Source organism: Psammomys obesus, unplaced genomic scaffold, assembly GCF_907164565.1.
Source record: "Psammomys obesus unplaced genomic scaffold, mPsaObe1.curated_primary_1811, whole genome shotgun sequence".
Taxonomy (NCBI): Eukaryota; Metazoa; Chordata; class Mammalia; order Rodentia; family Muridae; genus Psammomys; species Psammomys obesus.
In genome coordinates this window covers 14,920,666-14,927,453 of record NW_026596034.1, presented here as the reverse complement: position 1 = coordinate 14,927,453, position 6,788 = coordinate 14,920,666, and the positions used below count along the sequence as shown (strand labels likewise).

Here is a 6,788-nt window from a genome sequence, read left to right as displayed (position 1 = left end):
GCAGAAAAGGCCAAAGTTTGTACAGAGCAACTCAAAAACAAGTTACAGTGTACAAAGACTCCATGCCAGTTAATTTCTTCTACAGTGCAGCTGAATGGTTCTTTTTCTGTGCGGAAACAAACTGGCTATAAGTAAGAACTAGAATAAAGGCTCTCCATGTGTATAAAACCCAATGACACCAAATGTGACTATACTCACTTAAGATAAACTTTGGATCCAGCATCATTAACAAAGTTTAAGACAGGTGCTCTAGGATAAACGGATCTAACAACTGTAAATACGTGTTGGCCCAAAGCAAAACAGCCATGTATTTGTTAATATGAGTAGGGTAAAGCATTCAGACTACTATACAGGAAGAACAGGAATTTTACTTATTCATCCTCAGACAACGTCAACTAACAGTTCACATAAAAGCAGTCAACAGTGCTCTAGATCAGAGCTTCTTATGCTATGGGTTGTGATACTGGATGTAGCACCTAACTGTCTGTTGGTGTTCTGAATCAATGTGACAAACGTTAAGAGTTTTCTGGTTGCACAATGAACGAGAGTGAATTAAATATAAAACACCAAATGACACTGTGGTGTTTTGGGCGGTGTTAATCTGTGTTGCATCCCTTGGTTCTGTGCTCACAGCACGTGCACTTTGTGTTATGTAGTCACCCACATCATGCAGTTACAATTGACATTGCGTGAAACACCTGAGAACACATTACAGACTATTGGATTTTTTTGAATTGCAATATTTATATTACAGATACATATATTTCTGCTTTTACAAAAAAAAATACCTTTTTATTATGCAACATAGTTTTAGTAATTTCCTACCATTACTTCTTAGAATATGAAGTTTAACTTATCACAGCTTTGAATTATATTCTGGTAAAATATTTTTATTTAAAAATAGCTGTATGAGATGTTGACTTCTGTTTCACACACTCACTCACACACACACACACACACATTCAAACAAACATCAAATAAAATTTGGCACGTCATTAGGATGGCATGTCTGATGGTTTCTACAGAGGCCCTCTAATATGTATTTTTGTAGAGTGGCACTCTTGGCATTAACTGTAAGAAGCATATGCCCCAAAAGGCATCACAGTGTGGCTGCTGTGTCACGTGTGCATCAGTAGGCCACAGAAAGGAGAGAGGCTGTGTCTACACTCAGCATTCTAACGTGAAATTCCGAATTGCTAGTAGCCTAACATTTCCTAAAAGAGCCAGCCTCAGATAGCCACCATTTCAGAGTCAGGCATGCCTGGATGGGCTCCAGGACTAGGAATAAGCCAGAATCTAGAAGAATATCACCTGAGATTGCCCCAAAGGCTACTTGGGCAAGCTGGGTAAGGAGTGAGGCCGAGATGACCACCAGACTATTGCCAGGTGGGCCAGTTAGGGGGCAAGCCTGAGAGGAAGAGATGACCACCAATTCAGTGCCCCACAGGTCTAGTGGGAAAAAAAAAAAAAAAAAAAAAACAGGCCAGAGATGTCCCCTGACTGGTGCCATAATGATCAAGTGGTGCATAAAACCCCTGTGGCCCCTGCTGACATACCCCCAGACACTCTGAGACCCTAGGTGCCACAAAGAGGAGCAACCAAGTGGTGGAGAAATGGAAGAGAAAGATAAACATAAAGGTGTGAGCACAGTGAAGATAGGCAGAACTGGAGACTGGAGTTTAGTGAGGAACAGCCTGATGTGAATAGATGGTGATACCAGCTGGGATTTTGATGGGGTCCTCACCTGTGCTGTCACCTGGGGACCACAGCAGGGGTCTATTACCACAAAAAGGCCAGGCAGATGTCCCTGGTCTGGGCTACTTGTGGGAGTGGTATGCTAATGTCTGAAGGCTGTACAGAACTGGCTCCCTCCCTCACCTAGGCATCATGGGAGAGCAGACATTGGGGGGCAGAGAACAGGAGAACTGACCTTGCATCTAGACAGCTGGAGAGGGACCTAGACACTCTGGAAAGGAGGAAACTTGCACATTGCAGGTGTTGCAGATGGACCAGCCCCTAGGAGACAAGTGTGAGACTGCTGGCCCTACACTCATTTCCTGCGTGGTGAGAGAGAGAGATAAATCATCCCTTGCTCCTTACCACATGCAGGAGGAGGGAGACCTGGTCCAAAGGTCATCAGAGCTGCCCCTGCCCCTCACATGCTGCAGCACTTGAGAGATCAGGCCTTGGATGTCATCTGGGGAGCAAAGCAGAGCAGACTCTGGATGTGGTGGTTGTATGTGAGTAAGCCACAAGGTGTAAAAGTGGCAGAACCTTTGGCCTGATCAGCTCAGACACTTCTCAGGCCTAGATCTGGGGCTTTGAACTGGCCCAGTCTGACATCTACCCTAGCGATGAACTGCTGGATCAAATGAAGGGGCCAGTCCTAAGGATCCAAAACCACAGATCTCCATGACACAGGGCAATAACAGGATATCTAAGCGGAGTTCCAGTGAGGTTCTGTTATTGAAAGAGTAGCACTCCTGTATACAAAAGACAAAAGGGCTGAGAAAGAAATTAGAGAAACAACACCATTCACAATAGCCACAAATGACATAAAGTACCTTGATGTAACCCTATCCAAGCAAGTCAAAGACTTGTAGGAAAAAAATTTCAAGTCTCTGAAGAAAGAATTAGAGGAAGATATGAGAAGATGGAAAGATCTCCCATGCTCATGGCTTGGCAGGATTAACATAGCAAAAATGGCCATCTTACCAAAAGCAATCTACAGATTTAATGCAATTCCCATCAAATTGCCAACACAATTCTTTACAGACTTGGAAAGAAAAATTCTCAACTTCATATGGAATAACAAGAAACCGAGAATTGCTAAAACAATCCTCTACAATAAAAGATCTTCTGGAGGTATCTCCATCCCTGATCTCAAGCTGTACTATATAGAGCAACAGTTATAAAAACTGCATGGTACTGGCATAGAAACAGAATGGTGGATCAATGGAATCGAACGGAAGACCCAGAAATAAACCCACACACTTACGGACACCTGATTTTTGACAAAGATGCCAAAACCATACAATGGAAAAAAGATAGCATCTTCAACAAATGGTGCTGGTCCAACTGGATGTCTACATGTAGAAAAATGAAAATAGATCCATACTTATCACCCTGCACAAAACTGAAGTCCAAGTGGATCAAAGACCTCAACATAAAACCAGACACATTAAATCGGCTAGAAAAAAAGTGGGGAATACCCTAGAACTCATTGGTACAGGAGAAAACTTCCTGAACAGAACACCAACAGCACAGGCTCTAAGAGCAACAATCAATAAATGGGACCTCATGAAATTGAAAAGCTTCTGTAAAGCAAAGGACACCGTCATCAAAACAAAGCGACTGCCTACAGATTGGGAAAGAATCATCACCAACCCTTTATCTGACAGAGGACTCATATCCAATATATATAAAGAACTAAACTAGCTGAAAAGCAATAAACCAAGTAATCCACTTAAAAAATGGGGAACAGAGCTAAAGAAAGTATTCTCTGTAGAGGAATATCGAATGGCAGAGAAGCACTTAAAGAAATGCTCAACCTCATTAGCCATTAGGGAAATGCAAATCAAAACAACTCTGAGATTTCACCTTACACGCATCAGAATGGCCAAGATGAAAAACTCAAGGGATAACACATGCTGGAGAGGTTGTGGAGAAAGGGGAACCCTTCTCCACTGCTGGTGGGAATGTAAACTTGTACAACCACTCTGGAAATCAATCTGGCACTTTCTCAGACAACTAGGAATAGTGCTTCCTCAAGATCCTGCCATACCACTCCTAGGCATATACCCAAAAGAGGCGCAAGTACACAAAAAGGACATTTGCTCAACCATGTTTGTAGCAGCTTTATTTGTAATAGCCAGAAACTGGAAACAACCCAGATGCTCCTCAACTGAAGAATGGATGCAGAAACTGTGGTATATCTATACAATGGAGTATTACTCAGCAATGAAAAATAAGGAAATCATGAAATTTGCAGGTAAATGGTGGGACCTGGAAAGGATCATCCTGAGTGAGTTGTCCCAGAAGCAAAAAGACATGCATGGTATATACTCACTCATATAAACATACAACATAGAATAAACCCACTAAAATCTGTACATCTAAACAAACTAAGCAAAAGAGAAGACCCTAACTAAAATGTTCAATCCCCATCCTGAAAGGCAAAGAGGATGGACATCAGAAGAAAAAGAAAATAGGACACAACCTTGGAACCTGCTACAGAGGGCCTCTAAAAGCCAGAAGAAAATAGGAAACAACCTTGAAACCTGCCACAGAGGGCCTCTGAAAGCTTCTGCAGTATAGACTGTCAAAGCAGATGCTGAGCCTGATGGCCAACTGATGGGCAGAGTGAGTGGAATTTTATGTAAGAAGTGGGAAATAGTAAGAGCTGGAGGGAATGGGAACTCCACAAGGAGAGCAACAGAACAAGATAATTTGAACACAGGGAACTTCCCAGAGACTTATACTCCAACCAAGGACTATTCGTGGAGATGACATGGAACCCCTGCACAGATATAGCCCATGGTGGTTCAGTGTCCAAGTGGGTTACATAGTAATGGGAAGAGGGACTGCCTCTGACATAATCTGATTGGCCTGCTCTTTGATCACTTCCCCCTGAGGGGGGAGCAGCCTTATCAGGCGACAGTAGAGGACAATGCAGCCACTTTTGATGAGAACTGATAGACTAAGATCACAAAGAAGAGGAGAACCTCCCCTATCAGTGGACTTGGGGAGTGGCATGCATGCAGAAAGGGGAGGGAGGGTGGGATAGGGAGTGGAGGAGGGAGGGGCTTATGGGGGGATACAAAATGAATAAAGTGTAATTAATAAAAAAATATAAATAAATAAATAAATGAATAAATAAATAAATAAATAAATAAATAAATAAATAAATAAAAAAGAAAGAGCAGCAGAAGCCAGGGGCCTCATACCAGACTGAGTCATTGCAATGAACATTTACAAGCAGAGAAGTGAAGCAAAGGGCTAGGAGAGGAGAGGAGAGAGAGAAGGGGAAGAGAAGGTTGGGGAGAGGAGGGAATGGGAGAGGAGGAGAGAGAAGAGGAGAGGAGAAGAGAGGAGGGAAGGCGTGGGGAGGGGTGAGGAGAGGAACATTGTGACACACTACAACTTTAACAATGAGCTTTTTTTGTTTTGTTTTGTTTTGTTTTCTCTGTAGAGGGAGAGATTGCAAGGGTATGGGGTAGGTATTAGGGGATGGGTGGATGAGTTGGATTGGGGTACATGTTGCAAAATTCACAAAGAACCAATTAAAAGTTAAAAATAATTAATTCAAAATATCAATCAACTTTAAAAAAGCATTAAAGACGGTCTGTGTCCTGAGGTATCAAATATTTAGCCAAGTTTAAAGTTTTATGTAAAGTTATGCAACATGCAGGTCACACTGGATATGTGAATATAAATGGCTATGTTATATGTATGCCAAAGAGTTGCATTAAAATGCTTTCTTTGTAATTTATTATCAACACATATTTGATGTGTATGCTTATTTGTATACCTTTTGTATCTGGATTCTCAGGCATAAAGAAGCTCTAAGTGAAGAGAGTTTAAGATATTCTAGATCAAATGGATGTATCAGATATATATTATACAATTATTTTTCAATAAGCGAAATACACATTAATCACATTGGGATCTGGAAATTTTATAAAAGCTGTATATTTAAGCTTCAAAACAAGTTTCACAGCATCTTAAGATATGAAATCCTATCAAATATATTTTTTTTCTGACCACAATGGAATCAATACAATTATCAACAAAAGGTATTCTGAAGCTGAAATTAAGAAATGCCTTACAAAATTCTTTAACAAATGAGAAAAATAACACATATGTCTAAGTGTGTGAGACACAGAAAAATAATAGTGTAAAGAAGCTTCCTGCAATTATTACCACCTTCATAATAGCCGAACAAGAAATATAAATAAATAAGTCAGACAGCTTCAAATAAAAACTTAAAGACACATAAAAAGAAATTATGAAAGCAAGGAAAATTCAAGCATTCGGAAAGACTAACAAAGACCAGACAAAAGAAAATGAAACCGAGACTATTAAGAAAATATACACAAGATCAAACAAACAAAAATGGACCTTAGAAAAGATAAACATAATTGATAAACTTTATATAACTTAAAAGGAGAGAAAACTAAAATAAATACGAGACTTTACAAATACAAATACAACTATTCAAGTAATCATCAGAAATATCAGTAACATGTACAGACTACAAATTAGAAAATATAGAAGAAAAGAATAAAACATGGTAAGTTCAACCTAACAAGACTGAATCATTAAGACAGGAAATATGTTCTGACCAATGATGGGTAAAGGGAGCAGACTGAAAACAAGAGTCAGCTTGTGAAGATAATCTCAGGACCACTCTACAGAAGTCTACAAAACTTTCAAAAAAAAATAATTACTACCAGTTCCTCCTCACATCATCTAAGTGGCTGAAGGGGTGAAAACTTAATTAGACCAATACAAGCCTGACCTTATAACCAACACACACACACACACACACACACACACACACACACAAATTTATATCACAGAGTGAACTGCATCAAGGAGGAGGCAGCAGAGAAAGTTACAAGACAGAAAAAAGCAGAAAGTAGTGAAAGAAGGTAGGAAAGAACAGAAAAGGAAGGGTAAATTGCTGTGATATCCTATACAAAGCACTGTGTAGCCAGAAATGTCTCACATTGCCAGGGCTTGCCCATGGCAGGTGAAACACATTATCACGTATTGTCTCTGTATAC

The 6,788-nt window shown here is 40.2% G+C and overlaps 1 non-coding gene across 1 annotated transcript; it reads left to right on the top strand.

The window, feature by feature from the left end:
- The first annotated feature begins 1,083 nt into the window (after positions 1-1,083).
- LOC129687294 (small nucleolar RNA SNORA17) lies at positions 1,084-1,212 on the top strand. Its single transcript, XR_008721771.1, has one exon. It is a non-coding gene; the product is annotated as a small nucleolar RNA SNORA17 (small nucleolar RNA).
- Positions 1,213-6,788: the final 5,576 nt, after the last annotated feature.